The sequence below is a fragment of the Sorex araneus genome, chromosome 8, assembly GCF_027595985.1.
Source record: "Sorex araneus isolate mSorAra2 chromosome 8, mSorAra2.pri, whole genome shotgun sequence".
Taxonomy (NCBI): Eukaryota; Metazoa; Chordata; class Mammalia; order Eulipotyphla; family Soricidae; genus Sorex; species Sorex araneus.
The window spans coordinates 31,717,640-31,732,202 of NC_073309.1; the positions used below are offsets into that span (position 1 = coordinate 31,717,640).

Here is a 14,563-nt window from a genome sequence, read left to right on the forward strand (position 1 = left end):
GAAATGGACTATGAAAAATTATAAGAAACCCTGTTCTCTGGGGTAGGGGAGAGACTACAGAATGTAAGGAGGGTGCATATGGCCGCATTGGCTGCGACCCTGATTACCAGGTATATACATATGTTACTTGAGCGCTGGTCCAGAAATATCTCGAGGGCACTGCCTGATGTGTCCCTAAAACAAGCAGACAAGCTCTGGCTTAATTGAAGAGGGGTTCGATTCTTTTTAAATTTTATTTCTGGAGGCCACACCCAGTAATACTGGTGGGCACAAGTACTCCAGTTTGGTATGGTATGGCATACTAAGATATGCTCCTGATGGACTCGGAACCATGCAATGCCAAGAATTAAACATGGACTCTGCATTCAAGGTATGTGCTCCATCCAGTGTGTGTCGGCTCTGGTTGTATCTTTAAGGTAGGTCCAGTATGATTTAGAAAGAAAAGTTGTGTGAAAAATAAGGAAGAAGCTCAGAGGTCTTAATGGGCATGCTTGGCTTGCAGGAGGCCCAGATCCTGTTACCTGAACCACATGGTATTTCCTCTAGCAGAGTACTGAGAGTAGTTGGAGACTGCTGCATATGGCTTCAAAACAAAAAGCAAACATTTCCATTTTCTATTTTGCTATTAAAGAGCCTTCAATTAATCTACTATAGTTAAGACTCTCCTGTGCTTTTTACCTGTTTTTCCAAGTAGAGTCAGTTTACCTCCATAGGTGAATATAACTCTTTGTAGGTAACTACTAGTTTTGGGGAGCGGAGGCTTCCTAAATTGTCCTCAGGGACTTTGGGGCGGAGGGGATGTCACACAGAGATACTTGTCCCAGTGGGTTAGAAGTTCATTATTTGGACCTGCAGTGCTGGACACAGTGCTGGTGCACTCTAACCTCCCTGTACTATTTCCTCAGCCTGTTGACTGAAAATGTTGATCTGCTTTAAATTTTTTTTTTTTTTTTAAGTTTAGGTCACATCCGGCAGTGCCTCCGGGGTTAGTGCTGGCTCTGTTCTTGGGAATTACTCCTGGCAGTGCTCTGGGGACCATATGGGATGCCAGGGATCGAACCTGGGTCTGGCTCATGCTAGGCAAGCAACCTTATTTGCTGGCTTTCAACTCTCGCGCTCTCTCCCTCTCTCTCCCTCTCTCTCCCTCTCTCTCCCTCTCTCTCCCTCTCTCTCCCTCTCTCTCCCTCTCTCTCCCTCTCTCTCCCTCTCTCTCCCTCTCTCTCTCTCCTTCTCTCTCCCTCTCCCTCTCTCTCCCTCTCCCTCTCTCTCCATCTCTCTCCCTCCCTCTCCCTCCCTCTCTCTCCCTCTCTCTCCCTCTCTCTCCCTCTCTCTCCCTCTCCCTCTCTCTCCTTCTCTCTCCCTCTCACTCCCTCTCACTCCCTCTCTCTTCCTCTCACTCCCTCTCTCTCCCTCTCTCTCCCTCTCTCTCCCTCTTTCTCTCCCTCCCTCTCTCTCTCTCCCCTCCCCCCTCCAGGTTCCTAACCCTAACTTGACTCTTAGGGTATTTTAATTTTACTCTACTAAAATAAGACCCAGTGTAGTAATTCAACTTTTGAGATTTGGATTCCAACCAGATTCAGTGTTCTCTTCATTTCGTTATACACAGGTACATTTTTTTCTTCATTTTTGGGCCAAAACAGGTTGAGCTCAGGGCTTCAGGGCTCATGGGACCATATGGGGTGTTGTGGATTGAACCCGGGTTGGTCAAGTGCCAGGCAAACACCCTACCTGCTCTGCTATTTTTTCTGGCCCCAGTACCTTGTTTTGAGGTAAGTATGCTATCAGTTATATATTACTGAAAAGTTAAAGTACTCATAGAAATTGCTGAGTTTATGAAACTTTGATATTCTAAATATTTGGACAATTTGGAGAATTGGTTTGGAACTATGCAGTGTTTTTAGATTTTATTTTTAGTGATAAAGTAATGTACCGCATAATGTTGCAGTTAAAAAAAGATAGCTGGACTGGAGAGATGCTCATTTGGCTGAGTGTATGCTTTCCGTGTGAGAGGTTCAGGCATTGGTATTGGTTCAGAAGTCCTTGGCGATGTATGGTCCCTTGTGGAGCATTGCTGGGTTTACCACTCCTCCCAGTGTCACACTCCCAGAACAGTATTAAGGTAAGGGATGCTCACACCTGTGCAGTTGAAAAGCAAGAATCACCAAACTCCTTATGGTAAATATCTGTGTGCAAATTTTTGTGGGGGTATGGTTTTCTGAAATCAGTGTAGTATGATTTTAAAATGAGTTTCAAATCTCAGTTCTGAACCCGTTAAGGTTTTAAGAGGGAAACAAATACGTTCTACTTGGCAAATACATTAGGGACCTTCTTTTTTTTTTTTTTTTTTTTGGTTTTTGGGTCACACCTGGCGATGCACAGGGGTTACTCCTGGCTCTGCACTCAGGAATTACTCCTGGCAGTACTCAGGGGACCATATGGGATGCTGGGATTTGAATCTGGGTCGGCCGCGTGCAAGGCAAACGCCCTACCCGCTATGCTATCACTCCAGCCCCAGGGACCTTCTTTTTGCTTATATGCTCTTTCCTTTACTTGTCCTTTAAGCTTTAACTTCATTCATTCCATCCAGAAATTTTGACTATCTTGTTTGGACCAGGTGCTCTCCTAGGTCTGGAAGATACCGTCAGAGCAAAACAAATAAGGTCTTATATTTGATGATGATGATGATGCTTATATTGTAGTGTAGAGTTTCTGAGCTAATAGTAGGATCCTGGGATAGCTTTAAATTAAGGTCATTTTTCAAAATGAGAAGTTTGAAATTTGAAAATGCAGAAATAATTTCTGAATATTAATAGAAAATGCTAATTTCTGAATATTAATCACTGTCACTGTCATCACATTGCTAATCAGTTTGCTCGAGCGAGCACCAGTAACATCTCCATTGTGAGACTTGTTCTTTTTTGGGCACATTGAATATGCCACAGGGAGTTTGCCAGGCTCTGCCGTGCAGACGAGATACTCTAGGTAGCTTGCTGGGCTCTCCTAGAGGGGCGGAGGAATTGAACCCGGGTCGGCCGCATGCAAGGTAAATGCCCTACTCGCTGAGCTATCTCTCTAGCCGAATATTACTAGAGTTGATAATAAAAACCCAGCTACTTTTTACTCAGACATTGTAGATTTACAAAAATGTAAAACAGTTTTCTCCCAATATTATGTAAAGTTTTCATAAACATTTGGTGTGTACAGCCAGCCCAGATTCAATCCCCGGCATCCTATATCGTCTGCTGAGTACTGCCAGGAATAATTTCTGAATGCAGAGCCAGGAATAACCCCTGAGCATTGCTGGGTTGACCGCCCCGAACCCCCCAAAAACCCAAACCCCTACCCCCTCTCCCCCCCAAATTGGCATGTAGTGGATTTTTATTTTATTGTTTTTCTTTCCCAGTTGTCATTGAGGCACTGTGATTTACAATACTGTTAATGATAAGTTTCAGGTATGCAGTATTCAACACCATAGCTGCTACCAAAGTATCAGCATCTCTTCACCAATGTGTCTAGATCCTCCTGCCTGTATCTATCATTCCACCCTCTTGGTAAACTTAGTTCTAGAGGCTCTCAGGTTCTGTGAACAAAAGAACACAAAATAACCTTTTTTTTTTTTTTTTTTTTGGTGGTGGGTACACCCAGTTCTTAAGTCTGGGGTGTTCCATTGGGGTGCCCAGGATTAAACCCAGATTGCCCACTTGCAAGGCAAGTACCTTACTACTACATCTCTGATCCTAAAATACCTCTTTTGTAGTAGTGTTTTGGAGCCCTTTGAATAGATGACATGAAGTGGGATTGTTGATCTGTATAGAAGTTCAGTTCTTAGTTTTTTGAGATGTCTCCATACTGTTTTCTATGTAGACTGAATACACAGTTGACATTTTCACCAGTAGAGGTCTAGGATTCTCTACCGCCCCTCCTACTCTTGCCCCCCCACCCCTTATCTATGTCAGCCGTGGTTGTTTTTGTTCTTTTTGATTGTGTGTCAGTCTCACGTTGGCATGAGATGATATTTCATTGCTGATAACGATTCATATTTCCCTGATATGACAACACTTTTTCATGTACCTGTTGGCTGTCTGTGTGTCTTTGAGGAAATTGTCTTTTCAGCTCTTCTCTCCCCCCCCCCCCATACCTATTTTTTTGTGTGTGGGTTTTTTTTTCTCTTTTTGGGTTAAGCCTGGTGATGCACAGGGGTTACTCCTGGCTCATGCACTCAGGAATTATTCCTGGTGGTGCTCGGGGGACCATATGGATGCTGGGAATTGAATCCAGGTTAGCCACATGTAAGGCAGATGCCCTACCTACTGTACTATCACTCCAGCCCCTTTGGTGATTTTCTTTTTTTGACCACACCTAGCTATGCTCTTTAAAATCTACCATTACAGGGGTGGGACTTACAAGCAGGTAGGCACTTGCGTTGTACTCAGCCCACCAGGGTTTGATACTGACAGCCCATATGGTTGGTCCCCTGAGCACCACCAGTATTCCTGAATGCAGAAGCAGGAGTAATCCCTGATCATCGCCAGCACCTGTGGTGCTCAAGAGTCACTCTTCTTAGTGCTCATACAGGGGAACCATACAGGGTGCCAGGAATTGAAGTGGGGGTGGCTGCATGCAAGGCAAGTGCCTTAACCCCTGTGCTGCTGCTCTGGCTTCTATTTTTTGGCTGGTGGGGGGAGCGCACCTGGCAGTGCTCAAGGCTTACTCCTGGCGGGGCGGGGGGGAGGCAATCGTAATATTGTGTTCCTTGTGTTCTCCCCCCACCCCCATTGTTTTTAAAAGACTGGCTAGGTGGGAGGGATGCTCTCAAAAAAATTGTTGACTTTGGGGCTGGAGCACAGCGGGTAGGGCGTTTGCCTTGCACGAGGCCAACCCGGGTTCGATTCCCAGCATCCCATATGGTCCCCTGAGCACCACCAGGGGTGATTCCTGAGTGCAGAGCCAGGAGTAACCCCTGAGCATCGCCGGGTGTGACCTGAAAAGCAAAAAAAAAAAAAATGTTGACTTTGGCCTTTAGATAAAGTAATCTCTCGCTGTGATCATTATGGGTTTTTTTTTTGTTTGTTTGTTTTGTTTTTTGGGCCACACTCAGCTGGTTTTGGACTCAAGAATTACTACTGGCAGTGCTTATGGGATTATATGGGATGTCAGGGATTGAACCTGGTGTCCTATCCACTGTATATCTTACCAGCTCCCCTACATTATTCTTTATGTTCAGTGTTTAGGTAAGTCTTTCTTCGTTTTTTGATCTCTCCCAACTGTATTTGCCATCCCTCTTGTGGGAGGAAAAAGGAAAAGATAGTTTAATTCAGATTTCATTTAATTTTTTAATCTTACTAGGTTTAAATGTAGGAAATATGTTTCAAATTGGACTTGAAAATATCTAGAGTAGAGTTTAGGGACTGGAGCGATAGATAGCGCAGTGGGTAGGGTATTTGCCATGCACTCGGCTGACTGGGTTCCGTTCTTTCTCTGTCCCTCTCAGAGAGCCTGGGAAGCTACCGAGAGTATCCTGCCCACATGGCAAAGCCTGGCAAGCTACCTGTGGCATATTTGATATGCCAAAAACAGTAACAGGTCTCACAATGGAGACATTACTGGTGCCCGCTCAAGCAAATCGACGAACAGTGGGATGACAGTGCTACAGTGCATGTCTGTTTAAAAAATGATCTAGGAATTTGTTCCTTTTAGATTATAACCTTGGCCTAAATTGTATCATGCTTAGCAAATTGCTTCTTAGTATCATTTTTCTCTTTCCATTTTTTTCTGCTTCCCACTTTCCTTTGTTGTTAATGTTGTTGCTGTAACCAGAACTCACATATCTGTGAGATTGATAGTTGTACATTAAGCTGTTCTGCTCACCAAATGTCACATCCGGTTACAGTGCTTTTATGTTTGGACCATGGGGCTCACCAGCCGAAGAAAGTAAGTTGTGGTATTTATGTACCTGTTAAATGGGGGTGGAAGAGTTCACACATTATAGTTAGGGCAGACATGTTCTGGTGCTAGTGTTCACACATGCTCACGAGGGGCTGTTCCTCCTGACTGTGGTGCTTGTACTTTTCCCCTTCCTACAGTTGTGGTGTTTGCACACACCTGGCTACTGTGTGACCAGAAATTGCTTACAGTAGCTGATCACAGACAGTTGCCAGGTTAAATAACACAGCTGCCAGGATTATTTTCAAAACATGTGATAGTACTGAAAATTTAAACTGGTAACTATAGGCTTGCAAGACAGGCGTTCTAAGCCACTGAGTGATTTCTGAGTTCTCAGTAATCATTTTTCTTTTCTGAAAATGAGAGGGTTCTTCAAGTCTGAAATATCTGATGTTTACTTTGCCTAGAATTCCCTTTGCTGCCCTAAGTCTTCCCTGATTAGATATCTGAAACTTATATTTTTAATTCTGTGATCTGGAACATTTCATTTTGAAATGTTTTATCTGTTTGTTCCCTTACAGATAAAAAACCAGATTGAGGTGGTTAAATTAGAATATATGTAAACTATTGGGGACTTTCTCTGTGACACATACTAGATCCTGGTACTTAAAGAGTTTTTTTATCCCCTTCCAAACAGTGCTCATAGGGTTGGGGGCTATTATTCCCAGTGATTCTCAGCTAATTGAGCTGGAATGACAGGACTTGAGCATGAGTTGCTGCTTGGGCTCTGGGGTGTTGGGGACCATCAGGGCTAGTCTGTGGTACTTGGGCCTGCAGGGCTACACCTAGTGGTGCTCACATAATGAGGTGGCCTGAGAATCAGTACATTAGGTAGAGTGCTTACCCTGTATGCAGCTACATTGCATGTAGTCTTTCAGGCTCCATTAGACATGATCTCTGAGCACAGAGCCAGGAGTAAGACCTGAGCACCACTGAGTGTGGGTCCCCAAAATAAAAGTAAGCATGGAGTAAAGGCGACTTTTTTTTAGTATTTAGTTTGCTGTTCCTGGAACCCATTGAGACTATTAGCAGCAAGAACAAAATCAACAGATAAGAGTCAAGTTACAGTGCGAGATATGAAAATTAAACTCTAAGGACTCGGGAGGTAAAGGCTAGAGTATATGGCTAGCATGCTCATGGCTCTGAGTTTGATTCTTTTTTTTTTTTCTTTTTGGGTCACACCCGGTGATGCACAGGGGTTACTCCTGGTTCTACACTCAGGAATTACTCCTGATGGTGCTCAGGGGACCATATGGGATGCTCGGATTTGAACCCGGGTTGGCCTCGTGCAAGGCAAACGCCCTACCCGCTGTGCTATCGCTCCAGCCCCTGAGTTTGATTCTTAAGCACTGGCTGTGTAGTTCTGGTGGCCCCCAACACTTTTCCAGGAGAAGGTAACCCTCTTTCACTCTCCTCTGCCCTCCTTTGCATTGCTGGGTGTGTGAGCTTATTTTTCAGTCATGCTTAAAAAACTGGGGTTAAAGGAAGTATGGGTACAGTGCAATATGGTTTTATGTGGTGTTCAGCTTCAGGGAAAGTTAAGGGAAGCAGTTGTTCCTTGTTAGAGATTATTAAAAATGCTTTAGCATATCACATGTTTCCCCAAAGAAACCAAAGTCATGCATTAGAACTTCATTCTCTTAGAACATAGTACAAAACAGACTGGTAAATTGTGATCAGAATTCTAGGCTTGTGCAATTTTTGCAAGAACTGCAGACTTCTAGGGCATACAATTTCTCTATTTCTCTCTCTCTCTCTCTCTCTTCCCCCCACCCCCCATTTCTTCCTCTCTCTCTTACTTACTCCTCTTCTCTTTTCCTCCCCACTCCCCACCCCGATTGAATTTCTTGGTCATTCCTGGAAGTGCTCAGGGATCACTCTTGGCAGGGTCCATGGTACCATATGGAGTGCTGGGGATTGAACCTACATTTGCCACATGTAAAGCAAGCACCCTACCCTCTGTATTATCGCTTTGGTCCAGCAGATGTAATCTCATATTTTTCATTTGAGGGAAGAGCACTTGAGCCACACTTGATAGTGCTTAGGGCTTGCTCAATACTCTGTGCTCAGGGATCACTCCTGGTAGTGCTCAGTGGACCAGATGTGTCAGTCTCAAGCTGGGAGTTAGCCCTATGCAGGTACTTTCTTTAACCCTTGTACTATCTCTCCTTCCCACTGAAGTATTTTTAAAACTTTCTTGAGATACTGTGGTCATAAAAAAACAATTATCTACCCATAGTAAGAATCCAAAAGGGGTGTGGGGAAGATGTATTTGACTTGTGATAAAAGTTGTGAGAAACAACCAGCTAGCATGACTGTAGGTTTACTTAAGTGGTTATTTTGATCAGGGTTTGAAGTTTAGTAGTCTTTATTTTGACATGTCAGAAAGGGAAAGACTGTTAGCATATTGAAGGATATGCCTAGTTTGGGGATGTTACTACTTTTCGTTCTTTCATGTTAATAAAAATTAAAATGCAGAGTAATTGCTAGTAAAATAGAGTTAGGATACAGAACTGTGATGTCTAGTAGAGTTAATTGCAGTGATAAAAGACATGGTTTGTATTCCTCTCAGCAAAGTAAGTTTAATTATTTAAGTTTAGCTGTTCTCTAGTTTTAGAGAACTAATTGTAAAGTTTGAAGGACAGTATTAGGCGAATGTAAAAATATTTCTCTGTTGACATTTACGAAAGGCAGTATGGGTTTGGTGGTAGATAAATGGTGACTTCATGCACAGGTTAACAATTGTATCCTTAGTCCTACCTGCACATCCAGCTAATAGTCATGAAAAACTATCTTGATTGGATGATGCTTAGAGTGGCTCTGGCATTGTCTTCTCCTCACCATCCCTTCCCAGATAAGACAGGGCTCTGTTTTGTTTCCGTGTTCTGCCTTGGGAGAGTATCTCTGCTGTCTAGTTTTGAATCCTCCCTCACCTTAGCAAGAGCTTTATTACATTGCTTCATTTTTTTCCGGTTGTGAACTCTGCCTATTGCCCACAAGGGAGAGCCTTGCAAGCTCCCCATGGTGTATTCATATCTCAAATACAGTAAAAGATTTATACTTACCTCTTGCAGAGCTGGGCAAGCTACTAGTATCCCGCCCGCACGGCAGAGCCTGGCAAGCTACCTGTGGCATGTTCGATATGCCAAAAACAGTAACGATAGGTCTCATTCTCCTGACCCTGAAAGAGCCTCCAGTTGTTGGGAAAGACGAGTAAGGAGAGGCTGCTAAAATCTTAGGGCTGAGTTTATGTAATAGAGACATTACTGGTGCCCGCTCGAGTAAATCGACAAACAATGGGATGACCGTGATACAGTGAACTCTGCATTCACCATATTGTAATTACTGTCATTTAAAAAATAAGAGGATCTAAGCAGAAACTCTTGGCTTCTCTCAAGCTGCTGGCTTCTCTTTCCCCAGTCCTGCTGTTATATTTTTTTCCCCTTTTTAAAATCTTGGGTCATTTCCAGTGATGGGCAAGGCTCACTCCTGGCTCTTTGCTGAGGTATTATTCTGGTGGTGCTCAGGGGATCATAAGTTGATGTCAGGGATTGAACTGGGTCTAACTGCAGTAAGGCAAGCGCCTTAACCCCATATTAGCTCTCTGATTCCCTATAGGAAGTTTTTATTATTTGTATAATAATTTATATATTGCAAAGGCTTCGTTTTTACATTGTAATTTGTGATGATCATAGTTCAGTTATCTTAAATCTATTTACTTGGAATTGTTAGCTTTATCCTTTTATAAACCAGGTTTCTTCTCTGGGTGAGTTTTGGAATAGAAGGGGTATCAATACCAGATCAGGTCCTATACATACACCTGTTACCACTTATTCATGAACTTTAACATTGATCCACACCCCTTGACCTAAGATCATTTTTGTTACTTATTTTTGATCCAACAGTTTTCTTTTTTTCTCTCATCAGGAGTTACTAAGAGGAGTCTTGTCTCTACAGCTAAGAAAATATATGACCTAAGTCTCAGATTTTCTTCAGAGGCTTTCATTGTTTTTAATGGGAATAAGTTGGGCCATTTCTAGAATTTCACACTTCCATTTGCCCATGAATTTTGAATAGATGAACTATTGGACTTCCAAAATCTGAACTTTTCTTTAGTAATTTAGGCTAGTATAAATCGTAACTTTTTAAAAAAATCTTTTTATTATTTATTTTACAAACACTGGTTTACAAAGTTGTTCATAATACAGTTGTTCCAGGCATTCAATGTTCTATTCTAATACATTTGTTTGGGGCATTCAGTGTTCCAACATCAGTCTCATCACCAGCGAACTTCCCTCCACTATGTCCCCATTTCCTACCTCCCCCCCCCATGCTGGCACAAAAATAATTTATATTGTTTGTTACAACCAAATGGCTAATGTAATGATAAATACTACAGTAAAAGAAAATTTGAAAATTGTTATATCCCATCACAGGGTCATTAAGTCTTTGAGGTTTTACTGAGCTGTTTATTGAGCCTTCTGTCTCAGTTTTGTTTATTGAGCTTAGTTGGCTTTTTGGCTAATTCTCCATCTAACTTGGTGTGCTCCTACTGTGATGTATTGTGGGAGTTGGAGGTGTCATTTGGCCATACACACCCTTGCTCTAGCTAGCATCTATAGGATCTGTAGAACTGGGCGGAGTTTACACAGCAGTGGCTGTAGGTGTGGCTGCTGGAGCCTGCCTCCATCCAAGAAGAACCCAGAATTCTCATCCTGAAAAACAGGTGTGCTTGAAATTTTCATTGGTTTGCTATCTCGGCAGGGAGGCAGTGGAGTTGGGACAATGGCATGGCGGCAGCTGTGGGGTGTGGTGCAACTGCGAGGGCTTTGGCAGGGAGGGGACTTGGTGCCCCAGAGTTTTCAGCTAGGAGACTGGTCACTGTCATTGTCATCCCGTTACTCATCGATTTGTTCGAGCAGGCACCAGTAACGTCTCTCATTGAGAGACTTATTGTTACTGTTTTTGGCATATCCAGTACGCACGGGTAGCTTGCCGGGCTCTCCGAGACGGGTGGAGGAATCGAACACGGGTCAGCCGCGTGAAAGGCGAAAGCCCAACCGCTGTGCTATTGCTCCAGCCCTAGGAGACTGGTGTACCCATAAATTTTAGCATCTTGGAATGCATCTCTTCTGAGACTTAGTTGTAACTCTGTGGAGTTCACATGATCATAGTAATGGGATGTGGGTGTGGTTGTTCGGACTTCCGGAAGTATCGGGGTGTGGGAGGTTGCCCACCCTGACTCAGAGAAAACCCCCAGAGTTCTCAGCTTGAAAATTGGGTGTGTGGTGTATTATTATTATTATTATTATTATTATTTTAATTAAATCCTGGTTGTGGTGTTTGTACATCTTTTTAAAGCTGTGCTGCTAGCATAGGGCAAAGCAGTTACATTTTAGTTGTCTTCACAACTGGATGCATTGTGGCAGGAAATTTGCTTGTGCTGCTAATCAGGGACAGCAGCTGCCAGGATTCCTTTTGTTATGGGTAGTGACAACAGGAGTTTGAACTTGTGACCATTTGCAAGGTTGGGCATTCTGAGGTAGTGCACTATTTCTTCAAGTCCAAATTTAAGTTATAAAAACAAGTTAGATTTTTATCTCAGGTAAAGGTGTATTTTGGAATATGTACCATCTGTGATAAAAACACACACATGGGCGAAGACATTTTGGAATATGTATAATTATAATATAAATACACACACCTGAGATCCCTCCAAATAACTTCACCGGAGAAATTACCTTTTTTGAAACAACAAATAGTATTGGATCACTGAGTGTGAATGAATGGGGATGGGACTTATTCACTTTAGGAAAGGCTGATCCAGACAAAGTTATGTGAGACTGGAAAAATAAAATCCCAGTTATAAAGTGAGTAAATGAGGAAGACTGAATTAAATCCAGTCATTTTATATGACTCCTGGGCCGCTCCTGGAGGTACTTGGGGAGGAACTAAATGTGGTTCCAAGGATTTGAACTAGGGCTGGCCATATCAGGGCATGCCCCTTAACCCTCTGAAATATCTCTCGAGGAGTTTATTAATAGGAAAATGGCTTTTAGATTTTACCATGCAGTTCTGTTCCACAGGTTCTTGGGAAGTTTGTTAAAAAAGTTTTTTCTTTTGAAGAGCGATAGGCCTTGTTTTTATACATTTGGGTTCCATCCTGATTTATTTTAGAACTTTGATACCTATTTAGTATCACTGTCATCCCGCTGCTCATTGATTTGCTCGAGCGGGTACCAGTAATATCTCCATTTTGAGACTTGTTACTGTTTTTGGCATATCAAATATGCCACGGGGAGCTTGCCAGGCTCTGCCGTGCGGGTGAGATACTCTGGGTAGCTTGCTGTGCTCTCCGAGAGGGGTGAAGGAATAGAACCTGGACTGGCCGCATGCAAGGCAAATGCCCTACTGCTGTGCTATCGCTCCAATCCACCTATTTAGAATATGTCATATATAATGGCGTGTGTGTGTGTGTGTGTGTGTGTGTATGTATATATTTATGGGAGAGGTTTGTGTAGAGAAGTGCTATGTTAAATTACATTTCTGTTTCTGTTGCTGTTTTGTGTAGCCTAATATTAAACTGAGGTTGTGGTTATTGTACATACTATAATTGGGTGAAGAAATGGTTAGAGTTAAAATTCTCCACTTAAAGTGGATAATTTACATATTACCACACAAGGTTCACTCCCTGACTCCCAGTTCTTGACTGTCTGTTAAAATCTGCCCTCAGCGTGATGTTCAGCATGATGTAATAACAGGTTAAACTTCGGAACACATGCAAATCTGACTCTGATGCATAGGACTGACTTTATTGGGACAAGGGTAATGCTTGTTTAAAAATAAAACAAGCTAATCTGTTTAATGAGACCATTTAAAATGACTTTCCCAGAGCAGGAAGAGAATGTAATCTCATTTTTCAGGAGTTTAATTTGTTTGTGTGTGTTTACTTACTCTCGCTGCAGTCATTTCAAAGGGAAAGTAGGGGGAGAATTCGAAGTGGTGTGATCAGGGGTGGAATGAAGGAGTTATAGCTGGTAGATAGTTGCTCCCCATGGCGTATTTGATATGCCAAAAACAGTAACAACGAGTCTCACAATGGATACGTTACTGGTTCCCGCTCGAGCAAATTGATGAGCAATGGGATGACAGTGATGACAAATATTGAATGGACCCTGTAAATCAAGGCTGCTGCTGCTGGTAGTAGTGGGTAGGTGGTGGGTATAGGAGTGCATAGTGTAGAGGAGAGCATTGTCTAACCATAGATTTCCTTTGTACTGCAACAAAGTAATATAAAATTGCTAGTATCAAACCACTTATGCCTACAGAACTGGCATAGTGCAGCAAGAACTTAAACTGGTGGAAATGCTGAAGCTTTTAGGGGAGGTGGGATGTTGACTGGTTTTGCTGTGGGGGTTCCTCCTAGTCAAGTCATCCCAGCCTTGCCCAGCCATGACTCTGCAAAGAGTCCTTTTCAGTGTGGCTTTAGTCCTTTTCAGTGAGGCTTTCTAGCTTTGCCTTGCACCAACTCCTGGCACTGAGCTGGCACCACCTCCTCTTGCTGCCTTGCAACCTTTATAGCACCATCCTCCTATTGAGCCGGCTGGAGCCAAGCCTGTGAATCTGAGAAAGACAAACTTAGTGTTTCAGTCCACACAGGCAGCTTAGACTTCTATTTTTAGATATGCAGGCAACTTGGAGCAGCCAGGTTTAGTGGGTGCTGGGGATGGACCAGGCCCTGTGTTATCCTTCTGCTTTGATAGCTTGTACTTCTGAGGGGTGACTGGGAGGCATGGAACATCTTGAAAAAGTGACTCTGGGCATGCTTAGAGGTAAAAGTCTTCAGAGGAGGTCTCTATTACAGATTACTTTTGCTTCTTGGTTGAAGGCTCTAAGCTTCTCATGACTGGGAATTTGTCCCACCTCGTTTGTACTATTGAGGGGGTATCTTGCAATCTGTTTACTAGTAGACAAGTATAAGGTATAGACTTTGAGACTGGGTTGCTTAAACTGAAACGATAAAGTTGTTAACCGGAGGAATCTGAATGGACCAGAGAATGACTGCTAGCATTGCTGTTTCTTTTGATTTGTACTTTTCAATTTAAAATCAAATTTCAGACTACATCATGACTTCTGCCAGAAACTCTTGAGAGCTTCATCTATGCTGTAGGGCAGCTGTATCATTGAATTCCTTTTCTATTTGAAGATGGAGTGGGGTTCTCTATCTCTGGAATTTGGGGAGGTCATAGCAGTTCTCATCTCCTAATACACTCCATTCACAAGAAGAAAGAAGTGCATTTCTTCCTCTTGTTTTTCCTGTTTTTAACAGGAATTTAAAAAAAATTATATTTATTGTAACTCCGTGGTTTATGAAATCGTTCACAATATAGTTATTTCAGGCATTAAATGTTCCAACCTTCTTTCCACTAAAAACCTAACACCTCAGCCTTGCAGGCACTATCACAGCAGGTAGGGTGTTTGCCTTGCATGAGGCCAACCTGGGTTCAATTCCTCCGCCCCTCTCGGAGAGCCCGTCAAGCTACCAAAAGTATCTTGCCCACATGGCAGAGCCTGGCAAGCGACCAGTGGTGTATTCGATATGCCAAAAAACAGTAACAAA

At 42.9% G+C, this 14,563-nt stretch overlaps 1 protein-coding gene across 2 annotated transcripts in view; it reads left to right on the forward strand.

The window, feature by feature from the left end:
• Window positions 1-14,563, forward strand: part of SIAH1 (siah E3 ubiquitin protein ligase 1) — a 35,942-nt gene that overhangs the window by 18,855 nt on the left and 2,524 nt on the right. The window lies entirely within an intron of this gene.